General features: G+C 39.5%; 1 long non-coding RNA gene across 1 annotated transcript in view; it reads left to right on the forward strand.

The window, feature by feature from the left end:
- The window catches only part of LOC126077079 (uncharacterized), a 128,753-nt gene extending 108,520 nt beyond the window's left edge, over nt 1-20,233 (forward strand). The window contains exon 3 of the long non-coding RNA XR_007517655.1: nt 12,166-20,233. This is a non-coding gene — a long non-coding RNA (uncharacterized LOC126077079). The remainder of the gene's footprint in view (nt 1-12,165) is intronic.
- Nucleotides 20,234-22,406: the final 2,173 nt, after the last annotated feature.

Raw genomic sequence — 22,406 nt, forward strand, 5'->3', positions numbered from 1 at the left:
ACAACATTGATTGTGAGGATGCCGCAGGACAGGATAGTGTTTCATTCTGCTGTACATAGGGTGGCTATGAGTCATTTCCAACTCGACGGCACCTAACAACAACGATCAGTTGACTTTGAATTAACCAATAGTGTGACTATCCAGGTGAGTGTAATGTAATTGCATGAACCCTAAAAGCAGAGTTTTCTCCAGCTTGTAGTGAGAAAAAAAAAAAAAAAGGAAAGATTTGAAGTGTAAGAAGGATTCAACATGAGTTGAATTCCCCATTGAAAATATTGAGGGAACCATGAGGAAGGACCTGAGAGCAGTCTTTAGGAGCTGAGAGCAAATCCAGGCTGAAAGCCAGCAAAAAAGATAGGAATTTCAGTCCTACAATCACAAGGAAGTGAATTCTGCCAACAACATGTATGAGCTTGGATATGGATTCTTCCTCAGATCCTCCTGGTGAGAATTCGGTCTCTAGCCAACATATTGATTTCAGTATTATAACACCCTAAGCAGAGCAACCAGCCAAGTGTGCCTGGACTGCTGACCTTCAGAACTGTGAGATTATATATAAGTGCTGTTTTATGCAACTGAGTTTGTGGAAATTTGTTATTTAGCAAAGGAAAATTAAAACAGTATGTCTGATCTAGTGCACAATAAAGAACTTTCAATAGAATGTGAAAGTGTTCCCAATGTCCTCTAAACTCTGTATTTGTGGGATGATGCCTCAGAAAAAGTGTCAAGTCAACCTCTAGGGCTGCTAGATCATATTGAACTTATTGTATATTCTCCATCCAAGCATGTAAAAGATTTCCAGAGGATCAAGAATCATCCATGTAGGGACTTGGGCAAACATGGCTCTAGCAGCATACTTGTCCATTTTCCCATTCTTGTCTATTCTATAATATTTTCTTGGAATCGAGCAGACACGGCCGTGGTAGCATGCTTGTCCGTTTTCCTACTTTTGCCTCTTCGAACATATGCTGAATAAAACCTCTTTTTGCTTTACTAAATTTTGTGATGTTTTTACCCTACAACAGTTACTGCTATAGTTGTCAAGGATTTCTGAAGCTATGAATCCAGTTGAACTTGAGTAGACCTGGACTGCAGAGCACGCTTGCAAGGAGAGGTCCTATCTTCTGGACCCATGCGTTCACACTCCATGTCCCTTCAACACTGACAGGACAAAAGAGAAAGAAGGAAACCAAAGACTCAGAGAAGTAACTAGTCTATAGTACAAATAGTTTACTTAACCACAGCCTTTAAAACCCTGAGACTAGAAAGCTAGATGGTGTCTGGCTACCACTACCAACAATTCTAATCAGGGCCACAATAGACCTTGATAGAATGGGAGAAAATGTGGAACCAAACCTCAAATTCCTAAAAACAAAAATACTCAGACCTAATGGACTGGTTGAGACTGGTGGACTCTCTGAGACTACTGCCCTGAAATACTCTTCAAACCTTGAACTGAAACTAACCCTAAGGGTTAGTTTAACTACACCTTGTAGTTAAATAACAAATTGGCTCAAAAAATTATGAATATCACCAATAAGTACTGTGCTCCTTTAAAAAATCACCTGTATGAGACCAAGTAGTCACCAATTACTTTAAAACAAAGATGAAAATGTAAGGGGTCAGGGAAACCGGATGATTGGAAACAGAACAACAAGAATGGAAATAATGAGAATGTTCACATATCGTGAAGATTGTAATCAATGTCACTGAACAACTTGTGTAGAAATTGTTGAATGGGAACCTAAAATGCTGTGTAAACCTTTATCGAAATCACAACAAAATATTATTTAAAAAAATGGCTGTATAAACACGGGCTGATCTCTTGTCCTAACAGCTTGGGTGCTGGATCGTAGCTACTAGGTGTGACAAAGAATTTGCAATCCACCCCCTCCACGTCTCTTCCCTTTCTGCTCCCGGCTCTCTGCCAGCTTCTCCTCCACTCGCTTTTTATTTTTGGAAAAGTTTATTCTGATAACCATTCATTGGACAAACTGCTATCAAGTGTCAAAGTGTTCCAGGCACAGTGTTAGGCACTAAGGGGACAGAGATGAGGAAAATCTGTCCCCTATTATTAAGGCATTCTCAAACTGGTGGAAGAGACAAATACAAAGTACAGTGTCCCTAATAGAGAGCTGAGTTCAGCATTTCCCTCCCATGATGTATTGAATTGCATCCCCCCCAAATATGGGTTGTAATTTGTAACCCCTATGGGACAGTTCTCCCCCATGTGTTTGTCAGTTTGTCATACTGTGGAGGCTTGCATGTTGCTGTGTTGCTGGAAGCTATCCCACTGGTGTTCAGATACCAGCAGGTCACCCATGGAGGACAGGTTTCACTGAGCTTCCAGACTAAGACAGAGTAGGAAGAAGGACCCGACAGTCTACTTCTGAAAAGCATTAGTCAGTGAAAACCTTATGAATAGCAGCAGAACATTGTTTGATATAGTGCTGGAAGATGAGCTCCCCAGGATGAAAGGCAGTCAAAAGATGACTGGGAAAGAGCAGCCTCCTCAAAGTAGAGTCAATCTTAATGACGTGGATGGAGTGAAACTTTCAAGACCTTCATTTGCTGATGTGGCACGACTCAAAACGAGAAGGAACAGCTACAAACATCCTTTAATAATCAAAACCTGGAATGTACGAAGTATGAATCTAGGAAAACTGGAAATCATCAAAAATGAAACGGAACACATAAACATTGATATCCTAGGCATTAGTGAGCTGAAATGGACTGACTGGTGTTGGCCATTTTGAATCAGACAATCATATAGTCTACTATGCTGGGAATGAAAACTTGAAGAGGAATGGTGTTGCATTCATTGTCAAAAAGAACGTTTCAAGATCTATCCTGAAGTACAATGCTGTCAGTGATAGGATAATATCCATACACCTTACTAGGAAGAACAGTTAATACGACTAGTATTCAAATTTATGCACCAACCACTAGGGCCAAAGATGAAGAAATAGAAGATTTGTATCAGCTGCTGCAGTCTGAAATTGATTGAACATGCAATCAAGATGCATTGATAATTACTGGTGATTGGAATGCAAAAGCTGAAAACAAAGAAGAAGGATCAGTAGTTGGAAAATATGGCCTTGGTGATAGAACCAATGCCAGGGATCGAATGATAGAATTTTGCAAACCAATGATTTCTTAATTGCAAGTACCTTCTTTCACCAACTTAAACAGCAACTATAAACATGGACCTCGCCAGATGGAATGCACAGAAATCAAATTGACTGCATCTGTGGAAAGAGACAATGGAAAAACTCAAAATCATCAGTCAGAACAAGGCCAGGGGCCAACTGTGGAACAGACCATCAATTGCTCATATGCAAGTTCAAGCTGAAACTGAAGAAAATCAGAGCAAGTCCACGAGAGCCAAAATATGACCTTGAGTACATACCACCTGAATTTAGAGACCATCTGAAGAATAGATTTGATGCATCGAACGCTAGTGACCGAAGACCAGATGAGTTGTGGAATGACATCAAGGACATCATCCATGAAGAAAGCAAGAGGTCATTGAAAAGACAGAAAAGAAAGAAAAGACCAAGGTCGATGTCAGTGAAGACTCTGAAACTTGTTCTCAAACGTTGAGCAGCTAAAGCAAAAGGAAGAATTCATGAAGTAAAAAAACTAAACGGAAGATTTCAAAGTGTGGCTCGAGACGACAAAGTAAAGTATTATAATGACATGTGCAAAGAGCTGGGGATGGAAAACCAAAAGGGAATAACAAGCTCAGCATTTCTCAAGCTGGAAGAACTTAGAAAAAATTCAAGTCTTGAGTTGCAATAGTGAAGGATTCTATGGGGAAAATGTTAAAAGACACAGGAAGCATCAAAAGAAGATAGAAGGAATATACAGAGTCATTATACCAAAAAGAATTAGTCGATGTTCAACCATTTCAAGACTTGTCACACGATCAGGAACCAATGGTACTGAAGGAAGAAGTCCAAGCTGCTCTGAAGGCATTGGCAAAAAACAAGGCTCCAGGAATTGATGGAATATCAACTGAGATGTTTCAACAAATAGACACAGAGCTGGAGGTGCTCACTCATCTATGCCAAGAAATATAGAAGAGAGCTTCCTGGCCAACTGACTGGAAGAGATCCATATTTTTGCCTGTTCCCAAGAAAGGTGATCCAACTGAATGTGAAATTACAGAACAATATCATTAATATCACATGCAAGCAAAATTTTGCTAAAGATCATTCGAAAACGGCTGCAGCAGTATATCAACAGGGAACTGCCAGAAATTCAGGCCAGTTTCAGAAGAGGACATGGAGCCAGGAATATCATTGCTGATGTTAGATGGATCCTGGCTGAAAGCAGAGAATACCAGAAGGATGTTTACCTGTGTTTTATTGGCTATGCAAAGGCATTTGACTGTGTGAATCATAACAAATTATGGATAACATTGCAAAGAATGGGAATTCCAGAACACTTAATTGTGCTCATGAGGAATCTTTACATAGATCAAGAGGCAGTTGTTCAGGCAAAACAAGGGGATACTGATTGGTTTAAAGTCAGGAAAGGTGTGCGTCAGGGTTGTATTCTTTCACCATACCTATTCAATCTGTATGCTGAGCAATAGTCCGAGAAGCTGGACTATATGAAGAATAATGGGGCATCAGGATTGGAGGAAGAGTCATTAACAACCTGCGTTATGCAGATGAAACAACATTGCTTGCTGAAAGTGAAGAGGACTTGAAGCACTTACTAAACCCACCAAAGTTGATCAAAGACCAAAGCCTTCAGTATGGATTGCACCTCAACATAAAGAAAACAAAAATCCTCACAACTGGACCAATGAGCAACATCATGATAATCGGAGAAAAGATTGAAGTTGTCAAGGATTTCATTTTACTTGGATCCACAATCAACAGCCATGGAATCATCAGTCAAGAAATCAAAAGACGCATTGCATTGGGTAAATCTGCTGCAAAGGACCTGTTTAAAGTGTTGAAGAGCAGAGATGTCACTTTGAAGACTAAGGTGTGTCTGACCCAAGCCATGGTATTTTCAATCTGTCATATGCATGTGAAAGCTGGACAATGATTAAGGAAGACCGAAGAGGAATTGACGCCTTTGAATTGTGGTGTTGGCGAAGAATATTGAATATACCATGGACTGCCAAAAGAACGAATGAATCTGTCTTAGAAGAAGTACAACCAGAATACTCCTTAGAAGCAAGGATGGTGAGGCTGGGTCTTACATACTTTGGACATGTTGTCAGAAGGAATCAGTTCCTGGAGAAGGACCTCATGCTTGGCAGAGTGCAGGTTCAGTGGAAAAGAGGAAGACCCTCAACGAGGTGGATTGACACAGCGGCTGCAACGATGAATTCAAGCGTAACGACGATTGTAAGGATGACGCAGGACCGGGCAGTGTTTCGTTCTGTTGTATACAGGGTCACTGTGAGTCAGAATCGACGTGACAGCACCTAACAACAGCAACAACATGGGGCAGTTCTACTCTGTCCTATAGAGTTGCTGTGAGTCGAAATCAACTTGAAGGTACTGGGTTTGAGGTTTGTTTTGGTTATACCTGTGGTTATAATCCCATTTGTTGCTCAGGTCTTAAATCAATCTCTTTTGAGATATAAAAGAGCAGAGTAAGCAAGGAACCAAGCAAGCAGAGATTGGGAGAGATAGACGTCACGCTACATGATAGCTCCAAGGAACCAGGAAACAGAAGCTGAAAAAGACCCAAGGAGTTTCCCTCAGAGCCAACAAAGAGAAGAAGTCTTCCCCTGGAGCCAGAGCCCTGAATTTGGACTTCTAGCCTCCTAAACTGTGAGAAATAAATTTCTGTTTGTTAAAACCAAAAAAAGAATCATCCATATACCCTTACTGGGAACTATGGATCTTTGTTTATTGTATGTGTTCATTGACTTCAATGTCAAATCCACACAGAGCAATTCACACCCTAATCATGTTCCCGTTTGAGAACCCTTTTTTTTTTTCTTTAAGCGAGAAACCACATGATGTTTTTAAGAATGTGAACATGAAGATTAGATAATTATTTCCCCACACTGTGCAGGAATTATGACCAGAGCCCTGGTCTCCTTTATCCTCAGCTAGCATATTTTGTAAGCATACCAGCTTTGAAAACCCCAGTGCCCCCATATCTTCACTACTTACATAATTTCTTTTTTGCTGCAGTGAACACCTTCCTGTATCAAGTGAACATTTTTAATGACTTTGGGAGAAATAAAGTCAGAATATGTCTGAATACACTGACATTGCAACTCTTGGCTCTCACAGGGATCAGCTGTGTGAGAAGAACAGAACAAAGCCCTAAATGAGAACAAAGACAGACATGATGCTTGTTTCTTTGCCTGAAATTTGAAGCAGCGGACACTCAAATGGATTCACAGACTGAGTACCGATAGAAAAGTTTATATTGTTGGGTTTTTAATTATCTATTATCATGATCGATAAATATTTATGGAGCACCTACTACGTTTGGGAAACTGTTAGACCAGTAATTCATTACTTAGAAGTATTCATGGTCAGTCAGATAGTGTACCTAGTGGTAAAATGAATTTGACTCCCATCTATGAAAAAATGGTAAGCATAAAGATTACTTGTGAGTTCTATCAGTTGAAGGTAGTGATGCTATCTGCCTACGGTCATCAAAACGAACACCTTAAGCCTATTTGCAGTAATGTTCCTGCTGTCTCTCCAACATATCTAATATATCTCTATTATGGGACAGTTCAATTCTGTCATATAGTGTCTTTATGAGTCAAAAACGATAACACCTAACAAGATCTTCTCTAATAAGAAAAGCACAGACTCCTACATAGAGACATTTCAAGAAAGTTGGAGACTTTTTTTTTATTGTGGTAAATACATAAGTAACAAAACATTTGCCATGTTCATCATGTTGTCTAACCATCATCATTACCCTTTTCCAAATTTTTCTCTCACATTTGACAGAAGCTCAGTGGCCTCTAAGTAATGACTCCCCTTTTCCCCTACCTCCCACTATTCTAGATATTCTAGTGTGATCCTACAATATTTTAATTTAATATGACAAGAAATTCTTTGACACTTCACAACCTAAAAATATGTTTTCCTTAGGTTTTAATTTTACAATTTCTACATTTTGTTTAATGCCAAATACAACCTTGCTAGATCTGAAGTCTTCCCTGAAATTTTCCAGCGACTAGAAAGAAAATATTAAGGCTTTAATTGGCTTACCAAAGATGCCCAGGACCAGGAGAACTAGCAGGAGGAGCATTCGTGAGCTCTCGTCAGCCATGTCTGCACTTGATGTTGACCCTTATCTGAATGGTGGAATCAACACTGCAGAACCCTTTTATGTACCCTTTGTAACCCTGAGATGTCTTTGTTGTTCTTGCACTGTCTTACTCCATTGAAGAATGAAAGGAGCAGTTTATCAAATGGTGTATTTGTCACTTAGAAGCCAATGAGGAAGCTGGGTTTGTTTTTTAAGCTTTGTTTAAATTGGGGGTTTGGGGTAGAATGATATGAACTCGTTCAACAGAAAAATGAGCCTATTTGTTTCCTGGTGGGTGAAACTGCGTAATTGTGAAGGGCTCAGTGCCAGCTGCAATTAATGGCGACTTACAGAATGGAGTCATGAGAACATGCATGCATTTTTTCAAATGCCATGGTTGTGCAAAGTAGGGAATTAAGATGCTTTTCCTCAACAACTATTTACTTTCGTGACTATTTGCATAATCCCGTTCAAAGTCTTAAGGGAGTCTGAAAACTAAAATTACACTGACAGCTTAAGTAAAGTACAAAGAAAATGAAACTCAGACCACATTACTAACCCTTTCCGCACAAGTACAGTAAACTACTGTTTACTTGTGGTTTGAAAGCAGCGGTTTCAATGGGCTTGAAGCTGAACTAACAGTCAACTATGAGGGTGAGTTGTTTTCTTTCCTTAAGCAGCTTTTTAAGTGACATTGATTATCCCATCCTGACCACAGGCTCCTCCCCGCCAATCCCCTTTGGCCCTAGCAAATCAAACATCAAAGCATTTAACGGCGGAGCTGATAAACTCTGAAGGTAAGCCTAGACTCCATCATAGGAAGGTGTCATTGATTTGCCAGTTCTTACTGAGCATCTATTATCTGCTCAGTACTTAGCTTGACAATAGGTATTTAAAGAGAAATAAAAATAGAACTTCTGCTCTTGAGAACTTCATAACCAGTTAAAGACAGGCATGTAAACAGATTAAACCAGAAGGTAATTCATTATAATAGGTGTGTATTGGACGTATTCTGGGGGCAGAGGAGGGAGGACTTCCCTGCAGAAATCATGGAAGCCTTCATAGGGTAGGTGACAATTAAGTTGTAAAAAGGTGAAAGGAAGCTCATCATGCATAAAAAAAGGTTGACACATGTTTGAAACAGAGAAATGCCAAAGACCCTTTTGTGAAGGGTCTTCGCATCTTAAGACAGAAAAAAGTTATTTTGTCCTCAAAATGAGGTAAGATTAATAACTCAACAACATTCAATGGACTGATCAGCTCTTGGCTTCAATTTCTTTTGAGCGTATTTATATAACAAGTTGTTGTTGTTGTTAGGTGCCATTGAGTTGGTTCCAGCTCATAGCTACCCTATGAACAACAAAAGGAAACACTACCTGATCCTGTGCCATCCTCACAAACGTTGCTAAGTTTCAGCCCATTGTTGCAGCCACTATGTCAATCCATCTTGTTGAGGATCTTCCTCTTTGTCCCTGACCCTCTACTTGACTAAGCATGATGTCCTTCTCTAGGGACTGGTCCCTCCTGATAACATGTTCAAAACAACATGTAACAAAACCTCCCATCCTCACTAAGGAGCGTTCTGGCTGCACTTTTCCAAGACAAATTTACTCATTCTCCTTGAAGTCCATGGGTGTATTCAATATCCTTTGTCAACACCATAATTCAAAGGTATCAATTCTTCTTTGGTCTTCCTTATTACACTGCCCAGCTTTCACATGCATATCGGGTGATTGAGAATAGCATAGCTTGGGTCAGGCACACCTTAGTCCTCAAAGTGACATCTTTGCTTCTTAACACTTTAAAGAGGTCTTTTGCAGCAAATTTTCCCAATGCATTATTTGATTTATTGACTGCTGCTTTCATGGGTGTTGATTGTGGATCCAAGTAAAATGAAATCCTTGACAACTTCAATCTTTTCTCCATTTATCATGATGTTGCTTATTGATCCATTGGACAAGATTTTTGTTTTATGTTGAGGTGTAATCATACTGTAATCTTTGATCTTAATTAATAAGTGCTTCAAGTCCTCTTCCCTTTTAGCAAAGAAGATTGTGCCATCTGCATATCACAGGTTGTTCGTGAGTCTTCTTCATATAGTCCAGCTTCTAGAATTATTTGCTCAGCATACAGATTGAATAAATATTGACAAAGAATACAACCCTGATGCACACCTTTCTTGGTTTTAAACCACACAGTATCCCCTTGTTCTGTTCCAGTGACTGCCTCTTAGTCTAAGTACAGGTTCCACATGGGCACAATTAAGTGATCTGGAATTCTTATTCTTTGCAATGTTATTCATAATTTGTTATGATCCACGGAGTCGAATGCCTTAGCATAGTCAGTAAAACATAGGTCAACATCTTTCTGGTATTATCTGCTTTCAGCCCAGGTGCATCTGACATCATCAATGATATCCCCCATTCCAAGTCCTCTTCTGAATCCAACTGAAATTTCCCTGTTGATGTGCTGCTGTCACTGCTTTTGAATGATCCTCAGCAAAATTTTACTTGCCTGCGATATTAATGATATTGTTCGATAATTTCCACATTCTGTTGGATCGCCTATCTTTGGAACGGGCACAAATATGGAGCTCTTCCAGTTGGTTGGCCAGGTAGCTAGCTGTCTTCCAAATTTCTTGGCATAGATAAGTGAGTGCTTCCAGCATTGCATGTTTGTTGAGCTATATATCAGTTGGTATTCTATCAGTTCCTGGACCTTGTTTTTCCCCAACGCCTTTAATGCAGCTAAGACTTCTTCCTTCAGTACCACTGGTTCTTGATCATATGCTACTTTCTGAAATGAACATCAACCATTTCTTTCTGGTATAATGACTCTGTATTATTTCCATCTTCTTTTGATGCTTCCTGCATTGTTCAAATAGCTTGCCCATTGATCCTTCAATATTGCACCTCAAGGCTTGAATTTCTTCTTCGGTTCTTTCAGCTTGAGAAATGCCAAGCTTGTTCTTCTCTTTTGGTTTTCTAGCTCTGGGTTTTTGCACGTTTCATTATAATACTTTGTCTTCTTGCCTTCTTGAGCAAAATTGAACCCTTCTGTTCAGCTCTTTACTACATCATTTCTTCCATTCACTTCAGCTATTTTATGTTCAAGAGCAAGTCTCAGAGTCTCTTCTGACATCCATCTTTTCTTTCTTTCCTGCCTTTTAATGAACTTTTGCTTTCTTCATGTATGATGCCCTGGTCTTCAGTCATTAGTGTTCAACAGGTCAAATCTATTTTCGAGATGATCTCTATATTCTGGTAGGATATTCTCAAGGTTGTACTTTGGCTCTTGTGGACTTGTTTTAATTTTCTTCAGCTTCAACTTGAACTCACACAGGAGCAATTGATGGTCTGTTCTTCAGTGGGCCATGGCCTTGTTCTGACTGATGGTATTGAGCTTTTCCATTGTCTCTTTCCATAGATGTAATTGATTTGATCCTGTGTATTTCGTCCATTGAGGTCCACGTGTATAGTGGCCATTTACAATGCTGAAAAAAGGTATTTGCAATGAATAAGTCATTGTCTTGCAAAATTTTATCATGTGCTCTCCAGTGTGGTTTCTATCATCAAGGCCATATTTACCAACTACCAATCCTTCTTCATTTCCAACTTTCACATTCCAGGCACCAGTGATTACCAATACATCTTGATTGCAAGTTTGATCAATTGTAACAAGTAAAAGTGATGAAATGCTGTGTTGTCAATGTGCATATATGTTATGATGATAATAAGGAAGTGCCCAAGGATAACTACATGTTGAAAGACTAAAAGTAATCTAGTATCCCCAAACTTCAAAGACAGGTTTAGGATATCATGATAGTTTTATTACAGAATGTGTTAAAGAGATAATGATAGTGTTTCAGGGAACTTCCTCATCAAATGCAGGTATCTAATTGTAGATCTAAGGAGCCTTGGTGATATAATGGTTAAATGTTCAACTGTTAACAGAAAGTTACTTGGTTTAAACCCACCAGCTGCTCTGCTGTGTTGGGAGAAAAGACCTAGTGATCTGCTTCTGTAAAGATTAAAGCTTAGGAAATCCTATGGGGTAGTTCTACTCTGACTTATAAAAATCCATTGCTGTCAAGTTGATTCCGATTCATAGCGACTCTATAGGACATAGTATAACTGCACCATAGTGTTTCCTAGGCTGTAATCTTTATGGCAGCGGGCTGTAACACTTTTCCCCTGCAGAGTGCCTGGTGGGTTCAAACCAGCAACACTTCTGTTAACAGTCTAGTTTAACCACTGCACCACCAGGGCTTCTTAGGAGACCTATGGAGCAGATCTACTGTGTCCTACAGGGTTGCTATGAGTTGGAATGAACTCAATGGCATACAACAACAATTCTAGACCTTTGCAAATTATACCAGAACTGGAACAGAATTAACTTATAGTTATTTTTAAATTATTAAAATGGTGAGTTTGTCAACTGCCCAAATATTTTGTAAACTTATAATTTATACAATCCATTTTATTGGTCTAGTCTTAACACTGGCATGAAACCTACACAATTATGCAAGTTACACACACATACAAATCCCATTTGTAACTGTGTCTTATGTTTCATTCTTCAAAATATTTATCTACATTGACAAAGACAGAACATAGTGTAATAATAGTAACAATCATTTATTGAATTCTGCTTTGTGCCATACTATTCTGTGAGCTTTGTTTATATTATCTTAAAACTTTAAAATGGATATTTCTATCTTGTAGATGAGGAAATTGGATCTGAGAAAGATTAAATAATGTGAAAGATTAATAATAGCTGCAAATTCTTAGCAGGTCACCCCATCAGTAGGTGGAACCTATTTCCCAAACTCCTTGAATCTGTGCTGAATATATATGTATAACTTGTACTGGCCAGTAGAATGTGGTAGAAGTAATGTTATGGATGTTCTAGGTCAAGAAAGCAAGACGCCTAGGACTTTCCACTCCTGCCTTCTTGGACTCTTCTGTCACCATATGAAGAAACACGAGCTCATCTGCTACACATGTGAGGCCCAGCCAACAACTAGCACCAACCATGACATACGTGAGTGAGGCAGCCCTACTGGAGTCATCAAATGCCTGTAGCCACATGAGGGGATCCAAGGAGAGACCATCAGAAGAGCCAACCAGCTGAGCCCAGGCCAAGTTGCTCTGAATCACCTACCCCAAACTGACAACCTATTATAATAGGTGATCCAGAATAATGTGGTTATAAACCAGAATAATATGCGTGTTCTTTTAAGCCACTGTGTTTTGGGAGGAACTGTGGTGGCACGGTGGTTAAGAACTCAGGCTGCTAACCAAAAGGTCAGCAGTTCAAATCCACCAGCTGCTTCTTGGAAACTCCATGGGGAAGTTTTGCTCTGTCCTACAGGGTCACTATGAGTTGGAATCGACTCAATGGCAATGGGTTTTCTTTTTTTTTGTATATTTTGGCAAGGTTTGTTATTTAACAACAGATAACCGACAGAATAACTTAATAAGTCATACAAAGTGGCTGAAACCACTTTTTACATCAAACTGGCCACAATAGTCACCATATTTCCTTGTATTGGCTAATGATGTGAATGGTTTAATAGTTATTAATTAGTGCCCTGAGACTGATTCTACACATTTTAGAAAGCCAATCCTAGAGCCAAGATTCAAGCTAATATTCTTCTTTGACAGTCATGAGAATTATCTTGTTTAGTGAAAATAGCCCTTTACAGTCATTCGTCACTTAACATCCACAATACGTTCTGTGATACAGGATATCATGTGATTTGGACATTGTGCAAACACCATATTATGTTCGAAGGTCCTTTCAGGTATTCACTTCAGAATTAGGAGGTTTTTTTTCATACTAAATATTTGCTGGGGCAAAAAACCTCCCTCTACCATTAGTTTATCTAAGGTTTCAAAAAATTCTTCTGCTGCCTTCACATCAGCTCTTGCATACTCACCATTTACTTTCACATTATGCAGCGAAAATTGTTGTATGAAGCACTTGGACCACCCAGGCTAGCAATAAACTCAATATCGTATTCTGGTCCTGCTTTTCTTTAAGCATCTGGAACAAGCTTTGTGTCTTAGCAGTGATCGTCAACACACTGAGAAGGCTTTACTTTTGTGTTTGGTCCCCATTCACATAAATAGCAATTTGTCCATATCTAATACAAATCCCTCTCTCATTTTTGTTAGCCTTGTAGCTTCAGTAGAGCTGATCCTTTAATAGCTTGGAGAATTTTTTCTTTGTTTTTGAGGATAATAATGATTGTAGAGCACGATATGCCTAAATCCGCTATGTCCCATTTCTTCTGTCAGGATTTCTGAACTCTATTATAACCTTGGAGCCCTAGTGGTGCAGTGGTTAAGAGCTTGGCTGCTAACCAGAAGGTCAGCAGTTCAAATCCACCAGCTGCTGTCTTGGAAATCCTATGGGGCAATTCTACTTCGTCCTATAGGTTGCTATTAGTTGGAATCTACTTGGCCACAAAAGACTTAGTGGTTTTTTTTTTTTTTTTTGGTTTATTATAACTTTAGGGGACCATGGACTAATATGTGGCCAGACATTGCCTGAATAGCCATTATGCAGAGCATAACTGTGCTAAATAAAATCAGAAGCCTGAGTTGTAGTATATTATGTAATGAAATAGTTCTGTGATGTTGGGTAAGTCTTTTGTGCTGTCTGAGTCTCCACAGTTCCATCTATAAACTGAGGGGACAGGTTTTTGTAATCACTACAGTCTTGAACCAAACTCCTGCCTGACTGCCAAGAGATCAGCACCTGGTTTTAGAATTTGATTTGTTTACTTCCCTCCAAACTATCTGGTTTCCTCTTCAGAAGGTTGTTGTAAACAAAAGGAGCAATTCCAATTATCTCTAGCTAGGAAAAGAACATTCTTATCACACTTAGTGTGGAGGACAAAATGTCAGTAGGAATACCATCCTCTTCACGGGTGAAGATAAGATCCTGGGTATGCGTTTGGTACTCTTTTCTTCCCCCCACTTTAGAGCCTTATGAGTATAACCTCCAGGCTCTGACTTCAAGTACAGCCAACGAAGAAAAATAAGAAACCCTTCTGGCTGGGTAATTTGTGACTTTTTTTTAATAGTAAGTCCAGCAACTGCATTTTCTTGGTTTGTATTGGTTTCATAGCTTCTTCAGACTAAGAAAGCAAACACTCACAATGAATGGCCCCTTCAGAGATAAAAAATTCACTTTTACTTCATGACGCCCAGTTCAGTAATGCACTGTCCTATTAGCTTTCTCATTTTCCCTCCCTCACTTCTCATTTTTCTCCCTCCTGCTTCTCTGGGATCATACCCAACCGAACCCATTGCCCTCGAGTCGATTCTGACTCATAGTGACCCTATAGGACAGAGTAGAACTGCCCCATAGAGTTTCAAAGGAGCGGTTGGTGGATTTGAACTGCCGATCTGTTGGTTAGCAGCCATAGCTCTTAACCACTACGCCACCAGGGTTTCCAGGAATCATACTCCTTAATAAAACAGAAGTACGTAAGTCTTTGCCTCAAGCTTAAATTTGTGGGAAACCCAAGTGTCCAAATTTATGTTCCTTGAAAAGCAGACTCTAAGACAAAGACTTGTGTGCAGTAGTTTACCTGGGAGGTGGTAATAGGAAGCACAAGTTAGGGCGTGGGAAATGTAGAATAGGACGGAGAGAAAAGCCAATAATGAGCAGTGAGTGAGGTACCACTGTTGGCAAATGGAGCTTAATCCTGCTATGTGGCTTCTGAAAAACCTTGCAAAATGTGCCTCAGAATTGTTCCACCAACACGTCCATTTTCAGCCATGTTGGGTAAAAAGAAATAGTCCTAACTTCCCACCATAAACAACTAGAAAACTAAACAAAACACATGAAACAACTGTTTTCAGACATTGAATGACAAGTAGCAAAGAAATCTGATCCCTGGGAAAAGAAAACAGCTGATGTCAGCTCCATGATCCCTTGGCTTTTATGCTGAGGACAACTCAGGACCATTGTACAGAAAGGGAGATTGCAAGCAGAGCACAGCGGTCTCACTGAGTTGAGGGAGACACTGATTGAAATTCAAGGAAACTGAGGTGGCTGAGAGTTCTGGCTTAGAGCTGCAAAAAAGGAGAGATCTGTAAAGATAAAATGAGCTGCATAAATCTGATGGAGGTCCCACTGGGTCTCTTTGATGAATAGAAAGCCACACAAGCTAGGGTGAAACTCATAAGGTCAGGCAAAGAAAGACTAGGGAGCTGTAAGCTGACTTCACACCAATGGGGAGAGAGTTGAGCTCTGGCCATTTAGAATGGAGAGAACTTTTGGTCACCATCACTCAGCCAATTCAGTAGAGACCCAGAAGGGTCCCAACTTATCTGTACACTGAAACAAGCCCTAGAGTAAAAGATACTCTCCAGACCACCCTAACGAAGCTTAAAAACAAGTCTCAAAAAGATGAAGGTGATCTTTCCTTAACTGTCTGCCAGGACAAGCAAGACCCAATACTATCTAAAGAAGTAAGACAACAAAATCTTCTTTTTTTGTATTTTTTTATTGTGCTTTAAGTGACAGTTTACAGTTCAAGTTAGTTTCTCATACAAAAATTTATATACACATTGTTTTGTGACCCTAGTTGCTCTCCCTATAATGTGACAGCACTTCTTTCCACCGTTAATTTCCCATGTTCATTCAAAGAGCTCCTGTCCCTTTTTGTCTTCTCATCTCTCCTCCGGACAGGAGCTGCCCATTAGTCTCATGTATCTACTTGAGTTAAGAAGCACTCTCTTCACAAGTATCATTTTATTTCTTATAGTCCAGTCTAATCTTTGTCTGAAGAGTTGGCTTCGGGAATGGTTTCAGTTTGGGCCTAACAAAGTCCAGGGGCCATGTCTTCCAGGGTCTCTCCAGTCTAAGTCAGACCATTAAGTCTGGTCTTTTTACTAAAATTTGAGTTCTGCATCCCACTTTTCTCCTGCTCCATCAGGGACTGTCTGTTTTGTTCCCTGTCTGGGCGGTCATTGGTGTTAGCTGGGCACCATCTAGTTCTTCTTGTCTCAGGTTGATGGAGTCTCGGGCTTATGTGGCCCTTTCTGTCTCTTGGGCTGATATTTACCTTGTGTGTATGGGGTTCTTCATTTTCCTTTGCTCCAGGTGGGATGATACCTTTAGATGTCTGCTCACTGGATTTTAAGACCCCAAACGCCACTCACCAAAGTGGGATGTGGAACATTTTCTTAATAAACTTTGTTATGCCAATCAAACTAGATGTCCCCTGAAACCATAGTCCCCAGAACCCCGTCCCTGCTACTCTGTCCCTTGAAGTGTTTAGTTGTATTTAGGAAACTTCTTAGCTTTTGGTTTACCAGTTGTGCTTATATCCCTGTATTGTGTGTTGTCCTTCCCATCACCTAAGATGATTCTTGTCTACTCTCTAGCTAGTGAATACCTCTCTCCCTCCCTCCCCACCTTCGTAACCATCAAAGGATGTTTTCTTCCATATTTAAACCTTTTCTTGAGTTCTTATATAGTGGTCTTATACAATATTTGTCCTTTTGTGACTGACTAATTTCACTCAGCATAATGCCTTCCAGATTCATCCATGTTATGTTTCGCAGATTCACCTTTGTTCTTTAATGCTGTTGGTATTCCATTGTATGAATATATCATAATTTGTTTATCCATTCATCCGTTGATGGGCATCTAGGTTGTTTCCCTCTTTTTGCTGTTGTAAACAGTGCTGCAATGAACATGGGTGTGCATATATCTCTTATTTCTCTAGGGTATATTCCAAGGAATGGGATTGTTGGATTGTATGAGTTCTATTTCTAGCTTTTTAAGGAAGAGCCAAATCGATTTTCAAAGTGGTTGTACCATTTTACATTCTCATCAGCAGTGTATAAGTGTTCCAGTCTCTCCACATTTATTATTTTGTGTTTTTTGGATTAGTGCCAGCCTTATTGGGGTGAGATAGTACCTCATTTTAGTTTTGACTTGCATTTCTCTAATGGTTGATGATTGTGAGCATTTGCTCACGTATTTGGTAGCCACCTGAATGTCCTCTTCAGTGAGGTGTCTGTTCATTTCCTTTGCCCACGTTTTAATTGGGTTATTTGTCTTTTTGTTGTTGAGGTTTTGTAGTATCTTGTAGATTTTAGAGATTAGACACTGATAGAATTTGTCATAGCCAAAAATTTTTTCCCAGTCTGTAGGTTGTCTTTTTACTCTTTTGATGAAGTCTTTTGAAGAGCATAAGTATTTGATTTTTAGGAGCTCTCAGTTGTCTAGTTTCTCTTCTGGTGTTTGTGCATTGTTAGTAATGTTTTGTATTCTGTTTGTGCCACATATTGGGGCTCCTAGCATTGCCCCTATTTTTTCTTCCATGATCTTTACAGCTTCAGATTTTATATTTAGGTCTTTGATACATTTGAGTTAGTTTTTGTGCATGGTGTGAGGTATGGGCCTTATTTCATTTTTTTATAGATGGATATCCAGTTTTGCCAGCGTCATTTGTTAAAGAGACTGTATTGTCCCCAGTTAACGGACTTTGGGTCCTTGTCAAATGTCAGTTGCACATAGGTGGATGAATTTACATCTGGATTCTCAATTCTATTCCATTAGTCTAAGTGTCTGTTGTTGTACCAGTCAGTACCAGGCTGTTTTGACTACTGTGGTGGTATAACAGCTTCTAAAATCAGGTAGTGTGAGGCCTCCCACTTTGTTCCTCTTTTTCAGTAATGCTTTACTCACCCGGGGCCTCTTCCCTTTCCATATGAAGTTGATGATTTGTTTCTCCAACTCATTAAAAAATGCCTTTGGAATTTGGATCTGAATTGCATTGTATCTGTAGATCACTTTGGGTAGAAATGACATTTTTATAATGTTGAGTCTTCCTATCCATGAGCAAGGTATGTTTTTCCACTTGTGTAGGTCTCTTTTGGTTTCTTACAGTAGAGTCTTGTAGTTTTCTTTGTATAAGTCTTTTACATCTCTTGTTAGATTTATTCCTAAGTATTTTATCCTCTTGGGGGCTATTGTAAATGGCATTGATTTGGTGATTTCCTCTTTGAAGTTCTCTTTGTTGGTGTAGAGGAATCCAATGGATTTTTGTATGTTTATCACGTATCCTGATAGTTTGCTGAAATCTTCTATTAGTTCCAGTATTTTTCTTGTAGATTTTTTCCAGTTTTCTGTGTGTAAAATCATATCATCTGCAAGTAGAGATACTTTTACTTCTTCCTTACCAATCTGGGTGCCCTTTATTTCTTTTTCTAGCCTAATTGCTCTGGCTAGGGCCTCCAGCACAATGTTGAATAAGAGTGGTGATAAAGGGCATACTTCTCTGGTTCCTGATCTCAAGGGGGATGCTTTCAGACTCTCTCGTTTTAGGATGGTGTCAGCTGTTGGCTTTGTGTAAGTGCTCTTTATTATGTTGAGGAATTTTCCTTCCATTCCTATTTTGCTGAGAGTTTTTGTCATGAATGGGTGTTGAACTTTGTCAAATGCCTTTTCTGCATCAATTCCTAAGATCATGTGATTCTTGTCTCTTGTTTTATTTATGTGATGGATTACTCTGATTGTTTTTCCAATGTTGAACCATCCCTGCATACCTGATTTGAATCCCACTTGGTCATAGTGAATTATTTTTTTGAATTGTTGTTGAATTCTGTTGGCTAGAATTTTGTTGATGATTTTTACATCTATGTTCATGAGGGATATTGGTCTGTAATTTTCTTTTTTTGTGGTGTCTTTACCTGGTTTTGGTATCAGGGTTATGCTGGCTTCGTAGAACGAGTTTAAGAGTATTCCTTCATTTTCAAAGCTCTGAAATACCCTCAGTAGTAGTGGTGTTAACTGTTCTCTGAATGTGTGGTAGAATTCTCCAATGAAACCTTCAGGGCCTGGACTTTTTTGTATTGGGAGTTTTTAAATTACCTTTTCAACCTCTTCTTTTGTTATAGGTTTATTTAGTTCTACCTCTGTTTATATTAGTTTAGGTAGGTAGTGTGTTTCTAGAAATTTGCCCATTTCCTGTAGGTTTTCAAATTTGTTGGAGTACAATTTTCACAGTATTTTTTTATGATTCTTTTAATTTCAATTGGGTCTCATTTCTTATTCAGTTTATTTGCCCATCCCATTTCTTATGCAGTTTATTTGCTTCCTGTACTGTTTTTCTTTTGTCAGTTAGGCTAATGGCTTATTGATTTTGTTTATCTTTTCAAAGAGCCAGATTTGGGTCTTGTTAACTCCTTCAATTGTTTTTCTATTCTCTATTTTACTTAATTCTGCCCTAATTTTTGTTATTTGCTTTCTTCTGGTACCCGAGGACTTCTTTTGCTACTGTCTTTCTATTTGTTCAAGTTGTAGGGTTAATGTTTTGATTTTGGCCCTTTCTTCTTTTTGGATGTGTGCGTTTCTTACCATAAGCTGACCTCTGAGCACTGCTTTTGCTGTGTCCCAAAGGTTCTGGCAGGATGTGTTTTCATCTCATTTGATTCTCTAAATTTCTTTATTCCTTCCTTAATTTCTTCTATAACCCAGTAATTTTTGAGCAAGGTGTTGTTCAGTTTCCATGGGTTTGATTATTTTTCCTTGCTTTTTCTGTTATTCATTTCTAGTTTTATGGCTTTATGGTCAGAAAAGATGCTTTGTAATATTTTGATGCTTTGGATTCTGTTAAGGCTTGCTTTATGGCCTAATATATTGTCTCTTCTGGAGAATGTTCCATGTGCATTGGAAAAGAGAGTATACTTGGCTGCTTTTGGGTCGAGTGTTCTGTATATGTCTATGAGATCAATTGGTTGATTGTGGCATTTAGATCTTCTGTGTCTTTATTGAGCTTTTTTCTGGATGTTCTGTTCTTCACTGAAAGTAGTGTATTTTAGTCTCCTACTATTATTTGGGAGCTGTGTATCTCTCTCTTCAATGCCATTAGAGTTTATTTTATATATTTGGAGCCCTGTCACTGAGTGTGTAAATATTTATTATAATTATTTCTTCCTGGTGTATTGACCCTTTAATCTTTATATAGTGTCCTTCTTTATCCTTTGTGGTGGATTTATTTTAAAGTCTATTTTGTCAGAAATTAATATCACAACTCCTCCTCTTTTTTGATTGTTGTTTGCTTGATATATTTTTTTCTACTCTTTGAGTTTTAGTTTGTTTGTGTCTTTAAATCTAAGGTGTGTCTTTTGTAGGCAGTGTATAGATGGATCTTGTGTTTTTTTTAACTTGTCTGATTTTTCCTCAAATATCTTGGTGTCAAGTGCTTTATCGTCTATGTCACTAATTCTGACTTCCATTGCCTCAGTTCTACTCCTATGACTTTCTATCGAGTTGTCTAATTCTGAAATTTTATTATTAATATTCTGGATTCCTGTTTGCTGTCTGTCTACGGATTCTTGCAGCCTGTTAAATTTGTCATTATGTCCTTCTATAATCTTCTTAAGTTCCTCTGTTGCTTTGTCTGTGTGTTTTTTGACTCGTTCTGCACTTTGCCTGGTCTCCTTCCTGATTTATTGAAGAGTTCTGTATATTAATCTTTTGTATTCCACCTCCAGTAATTCTAGGAAGTTATCTTCCTCTAGAAGATTTCTTGATCCCTTTTTTTTTTTTTTGGAGCTTACCGAAGCCATAATGGTCTGCCTTTTTATGTGATTTGATATTGACTGTTTTGTCCGAGCCATCAATAAGTTATTTTATTCATTTATTTTGTTTGCTTACTATGCCCTAGCTTCTTTTCTGGTTTGTTTTGATAAGTCCAAATAGGCTGCTTGTGTGAGCTAGTTTGATTATTGGCACCTTTGAAGCTCTAACATCCTATTACCAGGTGGTTAGATTTGTTACTAGGTATGTGAGCCCAGGAGCCTGTTTAATTTTCTTGTATGGATTCAACTCAGGTGTTCAGGTAGTCAGTCACCAAGTGTGTGGTGCAGGCACTTGTCTACAGTCCTAGACGGGCAGGGTTGATTGGAGTAGGCACAGGTATCTGGCTGTAGTAGGGGGTCATGCACTGAGCAAGGCAGGGGCCTGACGGCTGCCCCTGAGTGTCTGGGAGGAAAGCGTGTCCTGTTCTCTAGAGTGCATAGGTGGGTGGGTTTTGCAGCCCAGCTATGGGCACCAAATGCTGTTGGCCATAAGAACCTGGAGGCACCATTTATTCTTGGACTCTGGGTGGTTAGGTGTCATGGATGAAGCCCTTAGTCCTCAGGCCCCTGACATCAGTAGATGAGGCCCCTGCTTAATGGGCAGAGCAGTGTCAAATGTCACAACCCTGCCACTCCACCGTATAGCTGATACAGTGAAGTTAGGCATCAGGTATATACCATGTCGTACTGTGATAATGAGTGCCTCGCTGTTGAATCGAGCCCACACAGGTCTATGCAGGCAGGAAAGGCATTCAAATCCATGGACCCCTCATGCCTGTGCCTAGGCAGAGGAGCTATACCTGCCCTGAGTTCCTGGCTTAGGGAAGCTGGCAGATTATTTTTTTCTGTTTGTTAATTTGTTCCCTCTCCCAGGCCAGGAAAATGGCTCAGGGCACATGACAGCCCTACTTCCAGACCAGGGGAAGAGGCAATCAGCAATCATGGGAGCCAGCCTGGGACCTGATGCAGAGCAGGGAGAGAGAGGTTCTTCCCAAATGGGGTGTTTTTGGTCTGCACAGTAGATTAGACACATATACTTATCTTTTGCCAATTGAGGGCTGCTTCTGGCTGGTTCTGGGGGTTGAGCAGACTCTCCATTGTTTGGTCTCTCCTGATGTGGAAAATATGTCCGGAATGCCACTGTTCACATCACTGCACTCATCACCTGATCTGGCCTGCAGAGTGCCGGTTCCCAACAGGTCAGGTCTGGCAACTCCTTGCTGCTTCTGAACCATCTCCTCCTCCCCCTGCCACTCAGCCTGATTCTTCAACTTCGCCTTTAATGTTCAGGGCTCCTAAAAAAAAAACAAAGAAACTAAACCTGTTGCCATCAAGTCGATTCTGACTCATAGCGACCCTATACAGCAGCATAGAACTGCTCCATAGAATTTCCAAGGAATGCGTGGTGGTTTCAAACTGCCGAACTTTTGGTTAGCAGCTGTAACTCTTAACCACTACATCATCAGAACTCCTAGATTGTCACTTGTGTTTTGGGGTCTTTGTTGTAAGGGGGACCACTGGAAGCATCTGACTACT

The sequence above is a fragment of the Elephas maximus genome, chromosome 5 (genome assembly GCF_024166365.1).
Source record: "Elephas maximus indicus isolate mEleMax1 chromosome 5, mEleMax1 primary haplotype, whole genome shotgun sequence".
NCBI lineage: Eukaryota > Metazoa > Chordata > Mammalia > Proboscidea > Elephantidae > Elephas > Elephas maximus.